The sequence below is a fragment of the Peromyscus leucopus genome, chromosome 1, assembly GCF_004664715.2.
Source record: "Peromyscus leucopus breed LL Stock chromosome 1, UCI_PerLeu_2.1, whole genome shotgun sequence".
Classification (NCBI taxonomy): Eukaryota; Metazoa; Chordata; class Mammalia; order Rodentia; family Cricetidae; genus Peromyscus; species Peromyscus leucopus.
In genome coordinates this window covers 133,316,860-133,340,421 of record NC_051063.1, presented here as the reverse complement: position 1 = coordinate 133,340,421, position 23,562 = coordinate 133,316,860, and the positions used below count along the sequence as shown (strand labels likewise).

Here is a 23,562-nt window from a genome sequence, read left to right as displayed (position 1 = left end):
AGCTCTTAAATCTCTACTGACACATCATGGGGATCATAGTTTAAAAATACAATTAATCAAAATTTCACATGGGACCTTTTATTATTATAATTTTTGATTTTGATTGATTATTTGAAATTTTCATATATTTATCCAATAGTGCTTTATTATATCCACCCACACTCTACAAAACCTTTAGTCTAATTTCACATGCTCTGTAGTAGGGTCCTTTGGGGGCGGGGGCCAAGTAGGCACAGAGTCAAACCACACAGACTCCAGGAGAATGTCAAAACAATAAGCTCAGTTTATTCAGGAAGAGACAAGCCTTATATGCCCTCTACCCCATCTTTGGGGGAGGTCTGATGAATATGCATCAGCTGGTATGACATGCTGTCTCTCATTGGTCCAGGTCATCTCCAGATCATGTTTCAGCTGCTGTTGCTAAGACCATCAGGCAGACCAAAGTACCTTTTTTACTTGTTTGGGCCATCTGGCCCTCAAGCCCATTAGGGATGAGTCATCCCGCATATCCACCCCTTTTTATTATTTTATAGGACATGCTCAGTGGGAGCTAGGGTGCATTGCCCTAACCTTGTTGACCCTACCTCAGGAGAGCTCAGCATAATGGACTATGCCTGTCTTAGATTGGCTTGCCAAACAAGCTGGTATCCATCATTGACTACCAGCCCTGGAAGAGCATCAATCCTGAAGAGCTGTCTGGGTGGTGGGCTTTAGGCAGTAGCCTTCAGTGAGCCATGCAGGCATTATCTCTCAAGGAGTACTTTGATCTAGGTGTCTGAGAGCCAATAAAACCCGTAGGGTCACCTTTGTGGCTGCCTTCTGTTGGTGAACCTGTTGCAGAAGATATTTGAACAAGAGAAGGATTAATCAAAAATTTTAATCTCAAGGACATAGATGTGACCCCAGTCATTTTTATCATGCCAATTGAAGTCTTTTTGGTGGTATATAATCGACGTTGTAGGGTGTGAGGCGATTGCTTAATCTCCAGGGTCGCATGTCATTGATGACATGACCTTTACTAATGTCACAGTAGCAGGACAAATCATACATTACACTTTTGAAGCTTTTTCTTTGTCCAAAGTCTCTTGGTCTGTTGCTGGATGCACATGTCTGGAGGGTACCCATATCAATGTGGTGGTATTCTGGGGAAAAATGTAAGCATACCCTTGCCCCGGGTTAACAGGTGAACAGAGTGTTGCCATTGAAGGGCAATGGGATCCCTTCAATGTACCAAGAGCGTCTCCCAAGGCAAGTAAATAAATGTGTTGTCCAATTTGGGTTTGTGTGACAGGGTTAACTTATGGTTCTTGGCCTGTGAGCATCTCAAGAGAAATAGCAATGTTGTGCTGTGTATTAAAATGAGCCTGAGCCTCAGCCTGGTCATCATAGGCAGCTTGCTGATTAAGGAAGACTATAGGCTCCAACACAGCCTTCATCAAATGGTGCCAGTCATAATAACTCTGCAAATGAATTGCCCATTGGCGTAGGACTTACTCAAAATACAGTGAGTCACGACCTGTTTCATTAGCAGCCGTATGGACCAAAGACAAAGAGGGGTAGGTTGGTTAGTTGCATTGGGGCCCACATTAACTAGAAATGCCATGGTGGGTATGTGTGGCACTATAGGTATAACAAGCTGGGAGGTATGGGGAGCAACTGTCTCAGCAGGCAGACATCCAGGCAAATCACTCTGTGGATACTGCAGTAAGGGGGTAGCTGCTCGAGGCATGGAGGGAACAGAGAGAAGAGCTGCCAGTATAGGCTTAGATGCTGAGCAACCATTTCCTCTCTCTTTCCATCCCTTTCCTTCACTTTATGTTTATTCTCCTGCCTCTCCTTGTCAGCAGAGGCAGAGGAAATAACAGTCATGATGGAATGAAGGCAATAGATAAGATGGTTTTACATTGTTTCTGGTAGTGTTTATTGTGGGCCTCAGTAGAGGATGACTTTAGGCCAGCAATTATAGTCAACAAAATGGGTATAAAAAACAATTGGAGAGTTACTCTTGAGGCCACTACACTTTTTCTGGCCAGGAATAGAATTCTTATGCAAGGATCAGGTTCCCACATGTTCTTTGAAAAGATCTATGGAGCAAGTTCCACAGCCTCCACCCAAAACCTTTCTAGTTCTGATGTTGTAGCCCAGAGCCCCTGGCTGGTTAGGAGAGACTTAAGGGCTCCAGTAGGGGCCTCTTTAAGGTGAGGGAAGAAATTTCCCATAGTGTTAGAAGGTAGGATAAACAACAGTGACTAAGGCTTTGTTTCCTGAGGGTCCAGCCCTTATATGGAAATGATAGGCAAGCCTGAACAAAAGTATGTGCCACCCTACCATACAGACAGATTCACAAAAAAGAAAAACAGAAAGAAGAAAGTGGGGGCCCAGCTTTTACCTGCTGAATGGACCGAATTTACACAATGTAGAGGGGCCTACTCACCGAAATATACCGCTCAAGGGGGCTTCTCAACCAGCTCTGCACATGAGTAAAGGGAGACAAACAGACCCTGTTCAAGTACCAAATTTCCCCGGTTTCAGCACCAGATGTAGCAGGGTCCTTATTGTTGTTCCCTTTGGGGGCGGGGGCCAAGTAGGCACAGAGTCAAACCACACAGACTCCAGGAGAATGTCAAAACAACAAGCTCAGCTTATTCAGGAAGAGACAAGCCTTATATACCCTCCACCCTACCCTTGGGAGAGGTCTGATGAATATGCATCAGCTGGTGTGACATGCTGTCTCTCATTGGTCCAGGTCATCTCCAGATCATGTTTCATCAGCTGTTGCTAAGACCATCAGGCAGATCCAGGCTGGCTCTCAGAAAGTATCTTTTTTACTTGTTTGGGCCATCTGGCCCTCAAGCCCATTAGGGATAAGCCATCCCACAATGCTCCTTCTATAATAATTATTTATCCTTCAGATCCAATTATTTCAATTAGTGCTTCCTATAAGTATGCATGAGGTGAGTACCAAGACATAAGCAATCAACATTTTCAACAAGATAGAAAAAAGGAAATGAGACAGGTAGGAGAGAGAGAGAACACAGCACTGAGGGACAAATTATTTATGGAAATCTAGAAAAGTTCTCAAAACCTCCCTTGTGTGATAGGTTGGAAGTAAGAAGCATGGCTGCAGAAGGGTTTTTCACCCTGTAACTGAGTGGTAGTTCATATGCATCTCTGTGTGGACTGTGTGATGAGAGAGGCTGAGCAGTGCCACTTCACTGTTATCTGTCTTTTTCTTCAAATCTGGCCAGGAGGGAGATTTGCTCCATGTGGGTATCTAGATGAATCACATTTATGACTTTGGAAATGACAGTGAATTAGAAACCTGAAATTGTACTTCATTTTTCATTATCCAATTGAATTTATGTTCACATGAATATATTGCATGAAGTTGTAAACATCTATTTTTATGTGCAGTAGTAACTGAAATTGGCTAGTAGTAAGTTTCAACACTAATAGTAGCTGATATAATTTCGTAAAATTGTTGACCTTTCATTCAATCGTATTTCTTCATGAAATACACAGGATCCTGCAACTGATTCTCTGTTGTGTTTCCTAAGAAATGTTAAATCACAGACAAAAATAGTTAATTCCACTGAAATAGGGTCCATATTTGCATCTGTCTGGTCTGAATAGTATGTTGGCCTGACAGTACCTATTCTGTGTATTCTGTTTTCTCACATGTATTAAAAAATACCTTCTAATGGTACTCTTCTAGTGATTCCTTCAGAAAACAAAACAAAACAAAACAAAACAAAAACTGTTTTGAAGCCTGCAATAGATGTAACCACAATTTTTAGAGAAGAGTATGAGACGTACTTGAGGAATTGTGTATTACTTATCAATCAGATCCATACAGAATATACCATTATGGAGATATCATGGACATAAGGGAAGGAGATCTCTCACATAGTCGGATTTAAATGGAAGTCAAGACACACATGTTGATTTACTATAAATACTTCATTTTAAAACCAGCCGAGTGTCATAGAAACAGTTTTACAAAATTATTTCATGTTTATAGGATTGTATACAATTTGGAGAGACATAATATATTAAGATATCTGTATGTGATGATGATAAGTAGTTATTTTTCAACATTAGATCTAAGTGATACGTTGTACCTTGAATCATATCCTCTGATTTGAAAACATGTTCAATGCTATTAAATATGTCAGGGTTTACTATTAGTCTACATATCTGTCCATAGTTAGTTAATTCTGACCACATAACACATTAGAAATTTGGTGTGATTCCACTCCTTAGTCCCAATTCTCCATATTAGGAGACATCTAACAGGACTGGAATTATAAGCCTTTTTTCTTCCTAGTCTGCCTCTTTGCTTAACTCACTTGTATTAAAATATGATACATACATATTGTCTTAGTTAGTGTTACTATTATTGTGATGAAACATCATCAAAAGCAAATTGGGGAGGAAAAGATTTATATGACATCATTGAAGGAAGTCATGGAAAGAACTCAAATAGGGTAGGAACAAGTATCTGAGGCAGAGGCCATGAAAGGGTGTTTCTTACTGGCTTGCTCTCTTGGCTTTACTTAGCTTGCTTTCTTACAGAACACTGGAGCATAAGACCATGGATGGCACCACCAACAATGGGCTGGGCCATTCTCCATTAATCACTAATTAAGAACATACCTTATTGCTAGATGCTGTGGAGGCATTTTTCAATTGACCTACCCATCTCTCTATTGACTATAACCTGTGTCAAATTAACATTAAATTGCCCAGCACAATTAATCCCTTCTCAATTAGAAACACAAGCCTATCACTGTTAAGCCATAATATTTACTTTCTTGTTAATTCCCAAGATCATGTATTAATATAAAAATTGCACTATAGACACTCCAAATTTTAAAAGTCCCAGAATTTAAACATTCAAATACTTAGAAATTCAGCCTCTTTAATATATCCAATCATGTTTGTAACGCAAAATTCTTTAAAATCCAGTGTCTCTGAACTGTTGGCTCCTATGAAATAAAAAATAAAAATAACTTAATACTTTCTTACTAAAAGAGGGAAGAAACAGGGCACAGTCACAATCAAATCAAAGTAAATTCCAAGTGTATAAAGAACTTAGTATCTAATGTCTGGGATCTAATCACAATTTTCTGGACAACTACAAATGGCTTGGATTTACTTTTGTGGCTCTGCCCTCTGCAGAACAGATTATCTCCCAGGCATAGGACAGCTCAACTTCACACTGGCTGCTGTCCATGGTGATTGTTCAAAGGTACTAACATCTCCCAAAATGCTGGAGCCTTCTGTTGCAACAGGCCTGTACTTCCACTAAGTGCATCCCCTGAGCTCTCTTCAAAGAGTACAGATATGCCATACAGTGTCATGTCTCAGCTGCCACCCATAACTCCTTCATGCCTTCAAAGGGGTACTAGCTGGGTGACTCTTACAGTACAAGTTTTGGCTGCTAACAGGAGGGATTGCCTTAACAGATTTTCGAACACAGTTTCTGTGTGTTGACTCTTAAGAAACAACTTCCCAGAAGACTTCACTTCAATGAGGTGAGGCTCTTCTTAAATGCAGATAACTTTTCAGCACCAGTAGAACAGTCTCCATTCACCCAGTAAAACAAAAAATTTACTTTAGTGGTTTGGTCTCTTGTTAACCACAATTGATTGATCAGCTAAAGTGGATCCAGCAGGACAGATTCATCACACAAATGGTCTGGTAGAGTCTTTGCATTTCTCTTATATGTCACAAGCCAGGACAGCATTGCCTGCACTGCCCTCAATATTCCTATCTACCAAAGACCTACATAACAGCCCAATGTACACTCAACCCTCAATGACTTTTCTAGCCCAAAGTTCCTATCTCCTTCCAACATCCTCTGCCAAACAATATGGTCATGACTTGTGGTACCAACTTCTGTCTTTGTTAGGGGTAATATGATATGGAACACCACTACCAAAGCAACTAGGGGAGAAAAGATTTCCTTTGGCTTACACTTCCACATCATAGTATACCCATGGAGGATGTCAGGCTAAGAACTCAATCAAGATAGGAACATGGAAGCAGGAGCTGATGCAGAGTGCATGTAGGGGTGCTGCTTACTGATTTGCTCTCATGTATTGCTCAGTCTGCTCTCTTATAGAAACCAGGACTACTTTCATATGGAGGGCACCACATACAATTGCCTGGTCCCAACCAAAACGATTACTAATTAAGAAAGTGCCTTACAAGCTTGCCTACAGTCAGACATTATGGAGGTTTTTTTTATGTGTTTATTTGTTTTTTGAGACAGGGTTTCTCTGTATAACAGTTCTGGCTGTCCTGGAACTTGCTTTGTAGACCAGGCTGGCCCCTAACTCACAGATCTGCCCGCCTCTGCCTCTCAAGTGCTGGGATTAAAGGCATGCACCACCACTGCCTGGCATTGGAGGCGTTTTTCAATTGAAATTCCCATCTATCCTACAATGCTATCCTGTGTCAATTTGAAATTAAACCAGTTAGTAAACACATCAAACTGTTGTGCCAGTGACAGGAAACAAAAATCACCCTTTGCATAGAGAATAGTAGGATTTTTGTTTATCTGTTTGTTTTTTTTTTTTCTTACATGGATTCTTTAAGTATTAAGATAGTGTTTTCTTTAAGTGTTTGTAGAAACCATGTAGTAATACATTTACTGTTGTTGTTTTGGAGCCCAGAATGAGTTTACTGTCTGTATGTGTTTTATTTCCACTTATAACCCAGAATTATATCACATTGTATTTTGCCAATGCAACAGATTTGGAGTTGACTCTCCAATTTTGGAGATACAGAAAGTCCAAGGTTTTTATCAGGGGATGTATTAAAGAATATGCTGTACAGGAGTGTGAAAATCATAGGACAAAACTGAGTAAGAACAGAGGGGACAATATGTCTCCCAGACAGAAAGGTTCAATCATCAATTAAAAACCTACAGTTCACTGTGAGTACACACTGAGCTCCATGGGAACCCACATCATCAGGACTACTACTTTATATACATAACTATGATGCATCTCCACCATGTTCATGTATTCAGTTAGAAAATTAACTCCTGTGTCCTAGAGTCTGGAAGAAGAGTGATAACTGACCTGGTCCACATGGTCATTTGTCATACCAAGGCAGCAAATATTTAGGGTGTTTCACTTTGCACACATGTAGCTTAATGGTCTTTTCCAACCATTTCATCTCATAAATGAATCCTGGAAAATGTAGAACCAAGCTAAAAATCCACCTTGAATCATGGAGATTTTTCCTGTTTATTTGATGTTATTGGCAATAATTCATTTTACACCTCTGCTTCTTGATTTTAATAGTTACATTACAACCCAGAATTATAAGCAATGTGTACTTTCGAAGTCTTTACTAGTGTTCATAGCATTTCTCAGAGACTTTCCTTTCAATGTGGTCTGGAGGAGTTATGAAAGTTTTCAGGTGGCTGGGTGGCTGTACTCTAAGAGTTCTATGGTGGGAATTTATGAACAGACAATGTGGACAGGGTCAATTCTGTAACACATGTCTTATATTTGACTCTCTTTTAGTAGCTGTTTACTAGAAAGTTGTTGAACAGGATGGACAGTTTGATGAATCACACTGAGGGAGATTGAGGAGGCAGAATAATGGAAACATCAAATGTGAGTATACTGTAGTAATTTTACAATAAAAGGTAAGTTTATATTCAAATATATGAGGAAACAACACACAATTATGGTATTACTTTTTACACAATTTACAATTTTTATTCTACTATTAATCAATGGATCTAACCAGAAGGCATTAGATAAATTCTATTATTTTATTGATATTTTACTAGGACATTTTAAATCAGTATAGACTAGAATGTAATAGCTGGGGGTCCATTGCCTTTACCTATGAAATGTTAATGCATAGACATAAATGCATACATATATTCACAAAATAAGAGGGTTGACAATCATGTCACTGATATATTTGGCAGAACAGTCATTTTTTCCTAAATAACTTAGTATGTATTTTGTATACAGCTAAATTTTGTAGGATCTATGTATTGTTATTTTATTCAGACCTACCATATAAACAGACCTTCACTCTCTTGTCTCTTTCTAATTCCAAGCTCAAATCTTGAAGGAAAAAATGTAGAGCACGGTTCATTCTTATAAGTCTCTCTATAGCTACTTATCTCATATTACCTGTAGAAGAACACTTCTTATTTCATTGCTATTTACTCTGTAATGACGATTCATACCTGTAGGCATAAGGAAAGCTTTTCCCACCTAGGAAGTGAAGAAATGGCACATTTCATGAACATACTTGGAGAGAATACAAATAGTCAGTATTTGTTTGGGGAGTTGCCTGTTTTGAGGGCTGTAATCTCTTCTGCTGCACCTTCCCTGAATCACTATCCACTCTGTGATGAGTGTTTTGTAATGTAGCTGGCTTTATGTTACCCATTATCCCATAACAGAAACCACTCAGCTTGGGTCATTGGTCTGGGATGGTTGAAATTGTTTTGCAATTGTTAGGTTATTGATCCAGGATGGACTAAACAAACATTCATTCATATCATTCATTCATATCTCCTCAGGGAATATAACTCAACAGGCATGGCTTTGAGCCACTAAGCCTCTATTGTCCTTGTAAGAACTAAGTTTTGAGAAATGATGACATTTAAGGAAAGGTAGGAAATTCGCAAAGTTTACTAGAAGAACTGGTATCGGCAATGTTCACATCAATATAGCATGGTGGTAAGAAGTAGACCAAATAGAAGGCGAAATGACATAGGAGACTCTGCCTTCCACTTTAATATTGAAAGAAATCCCAAAACTTGACTAATTGAAAAGTAGATTGAACACATTGGAGGCCTTTGACCAATACTTAGGCCATGTGTGGCATGGGATAGCAATCAGAGTCCTCTGGACTTCCCTTGTTCCACTCCATGTTTTGGCCTCACAGAAGAACAGCACCTACAATTTTCCTTTTTCTAAAATTTCAGTCCAGTATTCAGAAAACAAAACTGAAATGAGGAAGATGACAGAGGAAAGTTTTAGAGATGTAGTGGGAAGAAATTTGAAGTTTACAAAGAGTAAGCAGCCTTGTGATCTTTGAATACTATTCAAAGTGTTATTTTTTTAGATCAAAATTTATAGGAATTGGCTCTGTCAGCAACATTCTTCCCTTGCTTATTTGAACACCTGAGTTTTATTAATAAATATGTATGCATTATTTTTTTTTTGAGACAGGGTTTCTCCATGTAGTTTTGGTGCCTATCCTGGATCTCACTCTGTAGACCAGGCTGACCTCAAACTCACAGAGATTCACCTGGCTCCACCTCCCAGTGCTGGAATTAAAGGCGTGTGCCACCACTGCCTGGCATAAATATGTATGTAAAAATCAGAATGCAGTGCTTTGGCCTGGTACTCCTAGAGCATGAGGGAAAGTGACAGAACATTCTCTGAGTTTTAGTGAACATCCAGTCTAGACTACTTGGCAAATTCTAGCCCATTACAAAACACTGTCTCAAATGAGCCAGGCAGTAGACATCTACAATGTAAAGAGTATTTGCTGAACATGGAAGAACAGCTGAACACACAAATTCCAAACAGCTAAGAATGCATGCATAGGACATGTACCAGGTCAAGTCAGACAATATCTTTCTCTTGCTCATCCAGGTGCCACTAGCTGGTTTTTTCTTTTGTCAAATGTAGCCAGAGCCTAGGATGAGTCACATTTTTCCTGTCCTTCTCCTTTCCCTTTCCCATCTTCTGTTGCACACACAGGGATGAGGGATACCTGAATGAAACACCACCTCTAATGTAGATCTCCTAGGTTAGATTTTTTATGTCTATTTTTTGGTTCTCTCTGTCTCTGTCTGTCTCTCTGTCTGTCTCTGTCTCTCTCTCCTGATTGGTACTTAATCCATTCTTCATTTTCATTCACACAATGAGACAACCAGAGATAATAGAAATTCATGACCATACTGTGTTTGACAGTCTCCAGCTCCTAGGTGGTTCCAGGATCTAGCAAATGGCTTGTCTACCAAGCTTAATTCAGAGAAGGAGGACTGTGCCTGAGAAATGTAGCTGTGACAGAGCCAATAGAAATCCAGAATTGGCAGGGGATTTTCTGGGATCCACCCCTTCTTCTTTTGAGTGATTTTGCACCTGTTTCATCTGTTGGGAAATCCCAACCACAGTTTTCCCTCCACTCCTCTCACCTCCTCTCTCACTTCTTTTCTCCCGCAGATTCACAGCCCTTCCATTTACTTTCCTAAAAGAGCTGGTCTATAAGAAGACAGCCAAACAGGACAAATCAAGGCACTATAAGTCAAGCAAAAGCCCTCATATAGAGGCTATTTTTTCTCATCTGTGGCCACTACTTCTGCTTTCAGGTTAGGTTGGCATTCATTATTCAGCCTTAGATTCCAGCTTTATCTGAGAAAATGATGGTTCACTTCAACCTGAAAATGACAGAGATAGGAGAAACTGCTGTTCTCTACTCTCCTTTGGTGGACCCACTCTGGAAAGAATGCTATGTCAGGAGCAACTCTTACATGCTGCCCTAATACTCCTTGAGCTTAGAGGTATAACATTTGCAGACACTATCTTACCTTGTACCTAATGGCCATTTTAGAGTAAAATATTATAATATTAGCATCCTATTTGCTGACATCTGTTTGCCATTAGGAGGCATAGAGGTTCTACATCCCAATTCAAGTTTTCCTGATAGATGAAAGCTATTCCTGCTATGTGCCAAATACAGTTTTTGTTTGTTCATTTGTTGTTTTCTCTTTCCTTTCTATATACTGTATTCTTGGAGGACAGGCAAGGCATATATATATGCTGTACATATATATTTTCTTTTTTTCACATTTTTATTAAAAATAATTATTCATTTTACATACCTTCCACATATCCCCCTCTCGTTCCTCCTCTTGCTCCCTCTTCAGCCTTCCACTGCCAACCCATCCCCATCTCCTCCTCTAAAAAGGTAAGGCCTCCCATGGGGAGTCTTCAAAGCCTGGTACATTTAGTGGAAGCAGGTCCAAGCCCCTCCTCCCCATGCACCAAGGCTATGAAAGGTGTCCTACCACAGCTAATGGGCTTCAATAAGCCCGCTCATGTGCCAGGGATAGATCCTGATTCCACTGCCAGGAGCCCCTTAAACAGACCAAGCTAAACAACTATCTCACTTATGCAGAGGGCCTAGTTAGTCCCATGCAGGCTCCACAGCTATTGGTCTAAAGTTCATGATCTCCCACTAGCTTAGTTTGATTTTCTCTGTAGATTTCCCTACAATGAACTTGATGCCCCTTGCTCATAGAATCCCTTTTCCTTCTCTTTGACTGGACTCCTGGAACTTAGCCTGGTCCCTGGCTGTGAATCTCAGGATCTTCTTCCATCAGTTACTGGATAAAGGCACTATGATGACAGTTAGGGTATTCACTGATTTAATCACTAGGGTAGACCAGTTCAGGCACCCTCTCCACTATTGCTAGTAGTCTAAGCTGGGGTCATCCTTGTTGATTCCTGGAAACTTCCATAGCACTGTGTTTCTCCCTATCCCTATGATGTCTTCCTCTATCAAGATATCTCTTTCATTGCTTTTCTACCCCATCCCTGTTTTAGATTGACCATCCTGTTCCCTTATGTTCTCATCCCCCATCCCCTACTCTCTATTGTGTCCCTCACCTTCAATTTACTCAGGAAATCTCTTCTATTTCCCCTTCCCGGGGAGATCCCTGCATCCTTCTTAGGGTCCTCCTTGTTACCTAGCTTCTCTGGAGCTTTGGGTTGTAGTCTGATTACCCTTGCTTTTCATCTCGTATCTACTTATGAGTGAGTACATACCATGTTTGTCCTTCTGAGTCTGGTTACTTTGCTCAGGATGCTATATTTTTTTTTTGAGACAGGGTTTCTTTCTGTAGCTTTGGAGCCTGTCCTGCCAATCACTCAGTAGCCCAGGCTGGCCTCAAACTCACAGAGATCCACCTGCCTCTGCCTCCTGATTGCTGGGATTAAAGGCGGGTGCCACCACCACCCGGCCAGGAGGATATTTTCTAGTTATATCCATTTTCTAGTTCTACCCATAGCCTACAAATTTCATGATATTATTGTTTTTTACTGCCGAGTAGTACTCCATTGTGTATATGTACCACATTTCCTTTATCCATTCTTCAGTTGAGGAGCCTGTAGGTTGTTTCCAGATTCTGGCTATTATGAATAATGCTGATATGAACATACTTGAGCAAGTGTCCTTGTGGTATGAATAAGCATTCCTTGGGTATATGCCCAAGAGTAGTATTACTGGGTCTTGAGGTAGATTGATTTCCAATTTTCTGAGAAGCTGCCATACTGATTTCCAAAGTGGCTGTACAAGTTTGTATTTTCATCATCAGTGGAGAAGTTTTCTCCTTGCTCCACATCCTCTGGTCCTTTAGCAAGCTTTATTGGGGTACACAATATATCACCACACACCCATTTGATGATAGTGTGCATTCTTGCAAGCAATATGAGGGCATTCATGTCTGTAACATATGAAAAAGGAAACTGGTAGTAGTGGTATTATAATTTTTACTGAGGGTATAGTTAGGAAAACATTTAGGGCAGCTTTGTCTTATTTAAAGTAAGAGAACATGTATGAAAAAAATCTAAGCAATCTTTGGCAGGCTTTTTCATATGTTTTAGTGAGAATGATGATTTGTATAATTGTTGCTTACAAGATATAAGGTCATTGGTTTGATAGAAGATCCTGAGACATTTACCATTGTCCAGATAAGTTCAGAATCACCCATTGGGTCTGCTCTATTACAACCTTTAGGGAATCAATGAGATTTTAACATTGTAATTAACATAAAAATTCTGTTTAGTAAAGTGAATTGCAATTGCACAACTGGCTGGAACATGTTTCAGAGTTCTGAAGCAAGATAACTTAACTGTAATTATCTGTCAGATTCCTGCAAAAGAAACAAGCTTCTGGAAGATTTCTAAAGGAATTCTGTAAAATTTAGTACCTTTTTTGTCAATTCATAAAATAAATAGAAACCTGTTCAATGCTTTTTGTAGAGTTGTCCAGCAAAGATCTAAAGATACCACTTTAAGATTTTGAATAATTATCCAAACCTATGAGTTTGATGAGTTTGACAGCCTCCCTTAATTTAGAGAACATTAGTTATTACAGTATGAACCACGGAATTAGCTTTTTCTAATAGCAAGAATTGAAAGACAGGAGAGAGTGCATGCCTATTGGAGTAGCATGCAGGTTCCATAATAGTCAGATTGTAGGCTTATACACAAGATTCCCCTGTTTATAGACTCCTCATATGTTATTTCAGGAAACATTGAGGGCTAAGGAATTGTGACTTACCTCTTTTTTTCAGATATTCAGGATAGGGATGCAGCTCTAAGATCCTCTAGACAAGAGAATTCACACGCCTGTCATGACAAGTCATTCATCTTCCCTATAGGTTTTTATAGGTCTGGTCTACACAGATGGAGGTAGGAGTTTCAGACTTCTGTTAGGTCTTATTTTTTCATGTATCCTTCTCTTATAATAAGCTAACATGCAATTTTCTCTGGGGAGGCTGTGTCCTATTTAAGAGAAAGTGTACCAATTGAGCTTCAGAATGCCCTGTTGTACAGTGCACTTGTAATTTAACCCATTTTATTCAACCATTCAATTTTTCATAACAAGTTTTACCCTCCCACTCTTATATATTACTTTATAGCAAATAATCTTTAATTTTACTTTGAACTATTTTGAGTCACTTGCGTTAGGGTTAACTTTAACAACATATATGAAGACTCTATAATGGGAATTATAATTTGTTCTTTCCCTTCAAGCTTGTCTGTAAATGAATGACATTTGTACTTACCATAGCTATACACATAGTTCTAAGCACATTAAATAATTCGATCATTTATAAGGTCCATGACCACTTACTCTTATATCTTAGTTATCTATGTTGTAACAGTTTTCAATAAATTAGTAATTCTTTTAAGCTTATAATTTTATAATTTTACCATTGTTGTAGTTTCTGAAGCTCAAAAATCACAGTTTTTGTATTTGCAGTTCTTTTAGTACAAAAAAAAAAACTTTAAATAATATATACAATCTATAGTGAGACTGGGAACCTCATTTTCCTGATACTTTTATTGCCTATGTTTATAAAGTAAAAGTTCTTTATATGACACAGTTTCTCCAAATGTCTGGAGTTTAGTAAAGTTTGCAAAGATGTGCATGATTGGATATACATTGGAAATCAGTTGTTGTTGCCATATACCAGTATAACCAGTATAATCTTGGGCATGTATAAATCTTAATCATCAACTATCTATCATCCTTAAGTACTATTTTTCATAAACCTCGTACATAAGTTACTCAGAGATAATGTGACTCGCTGAAAAGCTTTCTTGGCTTTGTCTTCATCACTTAGTCTTTCACTTGTAGGAGAAAAAAAACTCATACAAAAATCTACTCTTAGCCAAAATATTTTAACCCCTTTTTAAAAATTAGAAAGATACCTATCTAAAATGTTGTATCAGTTTATAGATTTTTTCTCATATCTACTTATTACTTTCCTAAATAAGAGTGGAAGCCAAATTACATATATGGTGTGCTGTATTAATTAAGATAACCTGTATTTATACTTCAACTCTGAATTCATTTTTATTACTAGTTTTACCCCATTATTTCCCTGCTTGTACGTTTACATTCTTTGAACCATGTCCTCAATGGCCTAACAGATTCTAAGAGAAAGAATTTTACGTTTCAGCAAGAGCTGAAATGGGTATCTTCAAAGATATCCATGGCCTTGAATGGATGAAATAAAACAGCATGTGACACTTTTCTAATATTCTCAATACCCAAAAGATATCTAAATCTGTGTAATACTCAATCTAGTAATCTGTATTTCTATAACCAGTTTGTATGTATCTTCAGACAACCTGAAAATATTAACAAGTATTTCTTTTGTTTGTTTTATGAAGATACCAAGTTGCTTGTTATACAAGTACCTGCAACCTAGAGGCCATCTATAAGAAAACAAGAAAAAAGAAAAGAAAGAGTACTCAGATTTTGTAGGGCAGAAACAAAACCAGATGATGGGCATAGGGAAAGAAGTCCCAAGATTATAAAGACTATCATCCTATCTCAGTTATGGGAAGCAGTCTTGGAGACCCAGTAGAAATGACAGACCTTAGGACACAAATATATTTGTATCTTTAGTTTCCTTACAAGCCAAGAAGCCTAGACACTTTTTTTTCTACATAGAAATAAACTTGCCTTATACAGAAAAAACAAAACAAAACAAAACATGTCTTGTCCCTGTAACTCTCCTTAGGTGGGGTCCTGGACTCACTGTCTGGCAAGGCTACCTGTATGCCTGGGGTCTCAGCAGGGGTATAGAAGTAGAAATATCTGGTCCATTTTCATTGTACAGTTTTTGCCCCATTGCTTCTGCAGCTACTCTTTGCTCTTTCTGGCGGGCTGCCAGGCTGAATCTTTATCTTGATTTTATGCTTCCTTCCTATGGAGTATGGGAGGCCTTTTTGTGAAGAGAGAATGGGAGTTAGTTAATTTAAGGCTCTGGGCTTGGTTGCAAGAGGAAGCTGTATAGAAGGGATGAGAAGGGTTCAGATGAGCTATTAATTATAGAGGAGAAGGCCCTCAGACCATTCTTCATTCTATCTTATGAAGTTATCTAAATGAGTTCAAATATTAAATTAAAGTGCCTCAAATTCAGGCTAGCAATGGGTATTGCCCAATATATATTGAGGCCAGATTGAGCCCACGAACTGAAAAGGTTTGGCAATATATCCTATGTAACAGATTTCCTAAATGTGCCTGAAAGTTTGGAGAGGTTTCCCCAAACTCTCAGGACTTGCCAGAGTTTTCAGAGCATGTGGAAAGTTCCCAGAGCCATTAACTGAGCATGTCTAAAGATGAGACATGTGATAGCAGAAGACCTAAATGGAGTGCTTCCAAGTAAGGTCCCATACCTTCCTTTGTCTTGACATTTGTTGAAGTGTTAGATTCATGGTCTGGTTGAATGGAGAAAGGCCTAGTGGACAACAGTTGGTGTCTGAGCAAAACAAAGGGGAATGACAGGAGAGAGGGGCGGAGAAGGAGAGTGAAAGAAATGATTGCTGGATGGACTGATGACCCTGCCAAGCCCATTCAAGTCCCCATGGCTATAAAGTGATTGAGAACAATCACTCAGGCCACCTGCTGAATCCCTTTGCCCTTCTTGGTTTTTAGCACTAGATAATAGATTTCTGAGGCAGCTTAAAGTGACAGAAGTTAGAAGAGAACAGCCTCAATTCAACAGAAAGAAAAAAAAACGATTTCAAACAGCATGGCACAAATCCTCTTCCACAGGAAAGGAGTAACTGCTTTGGTTAGGGTCTGGCAGAGGTTGGTCAAGGTTTAATCCAATAGTTCTCATCCAGGGTTTTAGAAATTATCTACTCAAGTTCATATACCTGGTTGAAAATAGTGGAGAAATACCTGGATATGGACTATCTGACACTAACTCCAGAAGCCCCAGCTCCCTCTGAGAGGCAAACCCTTCCATCATGGATAGTATAGTGGGGGTCCCCAGTCAGTCTCTGCCTCAAACATCTATGAGAAGTGTAGGAAGATTGTGCTTCAATGGAGCTGTGAGCTTTGATTATGGTTGTGTGAGGATTTCACCTGCATAATCCAAGGAATAGAATTATGCCTGATGATTTGAGCTCAAAGATACAATTATTTTCCCAGGTTGGGAGGTAAAGGGTATATTTCAGTAGAGATAAACATAGAAAATGTTGTTGTGAATAGCAATTTCACTGCTGAAGTCCCTTCATACCCCATTCTGGAACTTGGGCCCATGCATAGTGAACAGCTAATCATAGGCCAATCAGGGTAGGCTGTATGCGGAACTTGTTTAAATTTCTCTATTGCTTTAGCTTCTCTGTCATGAAAGAAAACTCTGAAATAATCTTGTTTTCCAACAGAAAAGAAATTGATATAAATCCTGCTTTAAAGTAGTCAGTGCCTGAAATGTATGTAGAAGTCACTTGATTGAGTGAGGATGCAAAGCTCTGTCTCACTGTAGGAAATCTTTCATGAGTCCTGGAAGTCCTGAGCTCCTTTAAATCGTTGTCCCCAAATCACATGGCTACTGGAAGCTTTAAATGGTTCTTCCTTAGAGATTTTAGGAAGAGAGACATGAATGTGTTTCCTCAAGAGTTATCACCAAAGTCATAACAAATACATGGGAAACTGCTCCTTCACCTGCTGGTGGGCTCCATATGGGTTGAGATGTGTGAACTCTGAAGGAGCATGCAGCACTAGCAGATTACAACATAAGCAGTTTGTACTCTAGCTCTGACCTTGCAGGAACCTCCTCCACACATGTGCAGTTTTGACAGTTAAATTTCCTCCATTCTAAGCTGTCTACAGTGCTCACTGATGTCCTGGTGAAAGACACCAGAGGCTCTAGAGATCCAAAATGATAGGGACTAAGTGAAGAAATGGCATGAAAATTAACAGTAGGCTCAGTTGATGTGGCTCAGTTTTAGAAGGCTTTCCTGTGGTTTCCTTTGCAGCACTGGAACACTCAGACCATAGGGAAAACAAATTTACTTTAACTAGAGGAGATGTAAGTATTTCTCCAGATACACGACTCTAGCTCTAAAGTGGCTAAAACTGGAAAGCCCCTGTTAAGTGGCAGCAGCCCAGGGGCAGCTACTAGAAAAGCTGCTGGCTTTGGTAGAAGCCAAGAACGCTATGCCTGATTTGTGGTGTCTTAGTTACGGTTTATATTTCTATGATGAAAAACCATGAACAGAGCGACTTGAGGAGTTGTTCCTTTGGCTTAAACTTCCACATCATAGTGAGGAACCCAAGTCCCTGCCCAGACTCCTGCCTCGACTATTCTGCAGTCATGACAAGCTGTGGAAAACACCCAACAGAATGTAGGCCCCTGGCACAGCACAATATGCCATTAAGCTCCCAACGTTGAGTCTAGCTATAGTTACAGAAAAAGGCCACCAGATGTCCTCATACAGTAAAAGATGCCAACTAAAAATTATAGCACGATAGGTAAGCATAAAGAAAATATGCTGTAGCCACAGCTGCTACTAGAGATAATAGTTTTCTTGCAGCTGCAAACTAACCAAGGACAGCACCTCCGGGTGAGAGAAAAACATCAAACATGAGTCTGCTCCTATGTAGTCAATAGACCCCAAAATCCCCTTGTGTCACCCACCTTGCTCTACTCTCTATAAATAACCTGCTTTATTGCTGACTGGGGTCTCTCCTGCTCTGCTGCTGCGTAGGACGGAAGGAGAGTCCAGAGTTAACTTATAACAATACAAAGACTCTTTGTTTTTGCATTGGAATTGGTCTCTTGGTGGTCTTTGGGGGACTCAGGGTACAACAATAGTGTTGGACCACAAATCTGGGGGTCTTGAGTGGGCGCCCCAAGAACCCAGACTCCAGTCCAGTTGATGCAAACGCAAGAGGATTTATTAAAGCTTCTATATAGAAGAGCAAACCCTGCTCCTAAGAGCTAGAGCCTCCTCTTACTGCAGCCACATGGGGGTTTTTTAAGGAAAAACCCACAAAAGGCATAAGATTACAATTCCCATACGATTTCGTTTCACAAGATCATGGTCTGGGTACAGAGTGATCACAGAGGGGCTACAGTTATGTCAACAGGTACATTTTTCCTGAAACCTCAAGGGGGGTATCAGGGCAGGAGTGGAGTTTACACAAAGGTCACAGTGGTCCTTCCTGGAACACCTGCAACTATCCCAGTCACAGTTGAGCGCATCTCTTTTTCTTTTTTCTTTTCTTTTTTTTTTTTTTTTTTTTTTTTTTTTGGTTTTTCGAGACAGGGTTTCTCTGTGTAGCTTTGCGCCTTTCCTGGAACTCACTTGGTATCCCAGGCTGGCCTCGAACTCACAGAGATCCACCTGCCTCTGCCTCCCGAGTGCTGGGATTAAAGGTGTGTGCCACCACCGCCCGGCGAGCGCATCTCTTAACAGAAATCTTTTTACATTGTTATATGGTTGCAGGGGAGATTGAACAATGGCTAAGTCAGATTGCCCTTGGAACTAGATTTTTAGTTTCTCATTTCCTGGTGCTTGAAGTTTCTCTTTTCCTGAGGCTTGGGGGTGTAAGCCTGAAGGGCTAGGGTCTTTCATAGTCCATCACTGAAGGATGTCAGGGCAGGAACTCAAACAGGACAGGAATCTGAAGCTGAAGCTGATACAAAGGCCGCAGAGGAAAGCCACTTACTAGCTTTTGTTACTCATGGCTTGTTCAGCCTGCTTGCGTATAGAACACAGGATCACCAGCCCCTGGATGTTAGCAAACACAATGTGCTGCACCTCCCACAATCAACCACTAATTAAGAAAATGCCTTACAGCTAGATATTAAAGAGACATTCTCTTAATTGAGGTTCCCTCCTTTCAGCTGTCTCTAGCTTGTATCAACTTGTCACAAAACCCTAACACCCAAGTATGTGGGTGCAGCTGCCATGTACCTCATCAGCAAGCACCTCAAAAGCAGGCACCACTTGCAGGATGGCATATGTGCAGACCTCTGTGAGACAGTCAACAAGTGGGTGACAGCAGTGGGCACAGACAGGCAGTTCATGGGGGGTCGAAGCCTAACCTTGCTGACCTGGCAGTGTATGGCAGTGTATGGTGTGCTACAAGTGATGGAGGGTCTGGAGGCTTTTGAGGACCTGATGCGACACTCACAAATCCAGCCTTGGTACCTACAGATGGAGCAGGCCATTGAGAAAGCCCCCTCAGTGCACTGTATCTCCCCCCCACGCTAGCTGCAGAGGCTAGCTACTGGGGGGCTAAGACCTCCTGACCAGCCAGCCACTGGCCATGCTGGTAGGAGCCAGAGTCATTTTGTCTTTGGTCCACCCAGCCCCCTGGCCCTGTACTGGACATTTCTAGGGACCTTGACACTGGAGACAAGGCCCAGGCTCACAGCTATTCTGAGGGTAATGGGTCAGGGGTCATAGAGGACAACCCTCCAACCCCAGTTTCAGAAGCCTGCTCTCCCAATGGGGATTCCTTTTCAACTCTCCCAGGGCTCAGTGGCTCCTTGTTGGCAAGGATCAGACTGGCTCCCACCCTGGACAAGGGGAGGGCAGTCTGCATTAGGGAAGGCCCTGTGCCCATGTCTTCTGGTTCCAGCTCTTCCCAGGTACTCCTGGGACTATTGTATTTGCAATAAAAGAGAGGTCTGCTGCTCCCCTCTGGCAAAAAACAGTAACACTTTCTTTTTTTTTTTCATCTTCAAGATCAAAATGTTACAATATAAACATTCCAAATTCTAGAAGTCTCACTGTGTTTAAAAGTTCAAACACTGAAAATTTTAGCCCCTTAAAAATATTCAATCTCTTTTAAAATCCAATGTCTTTGTAAAGTTCCAGAATCTCTTTGAAAGTTCAAAATCGCTCAATTGTTAGTGCCTGTACAATCAAAAGATAAATTAAAGAGGTTCTTCAAGAGAGAAGAACCAGGGTGCAGTCACATTCAAATCAAAGCAAAACTAAACCCCAAGTGTATAAATAACTCAGTGTCCAATATCTGGGATCAGCTCTGGATCTGGGCTCCTTCAGAGTGCTTGCTTCACCTCTCCGACTCCACCCACTGCAGCACACATGTCTTGTATAGTAGGCTCAGGTCATCTCTACTACACACATGCTGCTGTTCTTTGTGATCATTCCACTGCTATGGTATTGACATCTCCAAAATGTTGGGATCTCTTGCTGCACCTGTGTTGCAGTTCCACTAGTAGCATCCCCTAGGCTCTCTTCAGGGTGCAAAGCTTCAGCTCCTATCCATGACACTTTCAATTCTGGGGCTCAACTGCCACTGAGGTTACATGTTCTTCCATGGCCTATCTTGGCTTTTCAAAGTTCCAAGCCCCAGCTGCTTTTCATAACTCCTTCATGTTCTCAAAACCAATACAACCTGGGTGACTCTTACACTACCATTCAGTTACCAGCTCGAGGTACAACATTGGCTAACTCTAGAAGACAAGATTCAGCATGCTGATTCCTAGGAAACACTTCCCAAAAATATTTCACTTCAGTGATACTGGTCTTTTCTTAATCACCACTAATTTCTCAGCTACATATGACCAACATTAATTGTTCCAGGAAAACAAAGGTTTTCTTTTAGTGGTTCTCATTTCTTGCAAATTATCAATAAGATTTCTCCAGCCCCAGCTACCAGAAACACAGATTCTTTTTTAAAAAAATATTTATTTTACAACCCAACCTTTGTTTCCTCTTCCTCCTCTCCTCTAAGTCTCTCCCCCTTCCTCCTCTCTGCCCCCTGATTCTTCATCTTTTTCTATTCAGAGGACAGGTCTCCCATAGATATTGACAGAACATGGCATAGCAAGTTGCAATAAGACTAAGCATCTCTCCTTGTATCAAGGCTGGAAAGGGCAACCCAGTATGAGGAATAGGGTCCTAAAAGCCAACAAAGATATCAGAGACCTACAGTCTACCCTGTCTATGAGATGTGCTGGGGTAAGAGTGGCACAGAGATTGTGGGAGTGGTCAACCAATGACTGGTCCAACCTGAGACACATGCCACAAGAATGAGCCCACTTCTGACACTGGCTAGGGTACCAATACCCAGAGGCTGGATGAACACACCTGGAGAACAAAAAATGTCAGTGTAATGATTCCTAATGATATTCTGCTATACTCATAGATTGGTGCCCAGCCCAGTGGTCATTAAAGAGTCTTCATCCAGCAACTTGTGAAAACTGATGCAGAGACCCACAGTCAAACATTAGGTTGAGCTCAAGAGATCCTGCTGAAGAAAGGGAGGAAGAATTGTAGGAGCCAGAGAAGTCAAAAGCATCACAAGAAAACCCACAGAATTAATTATCCTGGGCTCATATGACCTCACAGAGACTGAAATGACAACCAGGGATTCTGCATGGAACTGCCCTAGGCCCTTTGCATATATGTAACAGTTGTGTATTCTGGTTTTCTTGAGTAATGCAGACTAACTCAACGTATGCAATGGCTCTGAGAGAATCTTTAAATGACTCTCAAATTTCCCCCTGGAACATTATGCTTCAGACCTCCATAGTCTGTAGAGGTTGTCTATATCTCTCTCCATTTGACAGAATTTTATCAGCACTTGCGGTAGTTGGGAGGATGCAATAAAACTACAGGCCAATTTGGGAAGAGCAATGATGTTGTTATTGATACCAGTGATGCTGTTATTGACATGGGAAAAGAGTCCAGCAACTGAAGAAAGTTTTCATGAGTTAGTGGATATTGCAGAGGAAATTTTTGCATGGTGATTTGTTCTGGTCAGTCAGAAAGGGAGAGTAGTAGAGGCATACACAGTACAGAGAGTGGTGAGATATGTCACTGTTGTCAGGCCCCCTGGACAGTGGCTGTAAGTTAGAAAATTACAAGATAGCAGGGTATCGGTCTTTTTCTGTGTGGTGTGTAGTAGCAGACATGCTTGAAGGATATATGACCGGTTTCTACCTTTGAATGTCCCATCAGTGATAGAAGTATCAGTTAAACATTTGCAGAGGCAACATGACTACTCCTGTGGATAATGTGAGATGTGATGGGGGGACGTCTCTGCAAATGCTAAGGCCAGCAGAGCAATGATCCATATGAGGCAAGAAGTAAATTCAATTCAATACAATTTAGTAGGTAGTGTTGGTTCAAACTTCTAGAGTAGTGGTTCTCAATTTGTGGGTTGGGTTATGGCCCCTTTGGAGGCCCCGATCACAGAGATCATCAAAGACCATCAGAAAACAGATATTTACATTATTGTTCACAACAATAGAAAAGTTACAATTATGAAATATCAATGAAAATAATTTTATGGCTGGGGGTTACTACAAGATGAGGAACTGTATTAAAGAGTTGAAGCATTAGGAAGGTTAAAAATCACTCTTCTAGGGTCTGACAGCAGGAAGTTTATTTTAGACATATTTAAGTACAGTTTAATTTTGGAAAAAAAGTTTCTTATAACTATCATCTCAAACCTGTGTGCACTATAAAGTATAATGCATGACTACCTTGAATTTCTTTTGCAAAGTACATGTGACCTCTACTTATGGCTTAAGGGCCCAGGATATAGTTGGTCTCAGTCATACAGAAAGTATAGAGGTCATGAGACTGTAAAGTACATGAGACCTCTCCTGTAAGGTTGGGTTCTAGTGACTAAGAAACAAAATTAAAATAAAATTCTTAGGAGGAAGAGTCTGGAATAAACACAGTAATCTGTGGAAATTCAGGTGTGGCCTAGACATACAGACAGAACAGGTTATTAACATCATCAGCTTTCAGCATTCATGTTGGAAAACAGGTATACATATCTACTGCTGTCCCGAGGGCCTACCTCTAGCAGTGCAGAGCTCGAAAGGAATCCACAGAGTTGGCATACTAGACCATTTTTATCTGAGGGAGTAAGGGAAAAGCCACACACTCTCTTGATGGTTTCTTTTGGACCTTTTCTTTATTATTCTTCTGTATTCTTCTTGTTTTATTTTTCTACTATAGCTTATATATCCCAAGAAAATCT

General features: G+C 40.4%; 1 protein-coding gene across 20 annotated transcripts in view; it reads left to right on the top strand.

Annotated features, from left to right (window-relative positions):
• Positions 1 to 23,562, top strand: part of LOC114684184 — a 344,217-nt gene that overhangs the window by 28,721 nt on the left and 291,934 nt on the right. For all 20 annotated transcript variants that reach the window (XR_005089835.1, XR_005089837.1, XR_005089824.1 and 17 more), the window contains exon 4: positions 7,542 to 7,634. The gene's annotated coding sequence lies outside the window, so the exon portion shown is untranslated. The remainder of the gene's footprint in view (positions 1 to 7,541; positions 7,635 to 23,562) is intronic.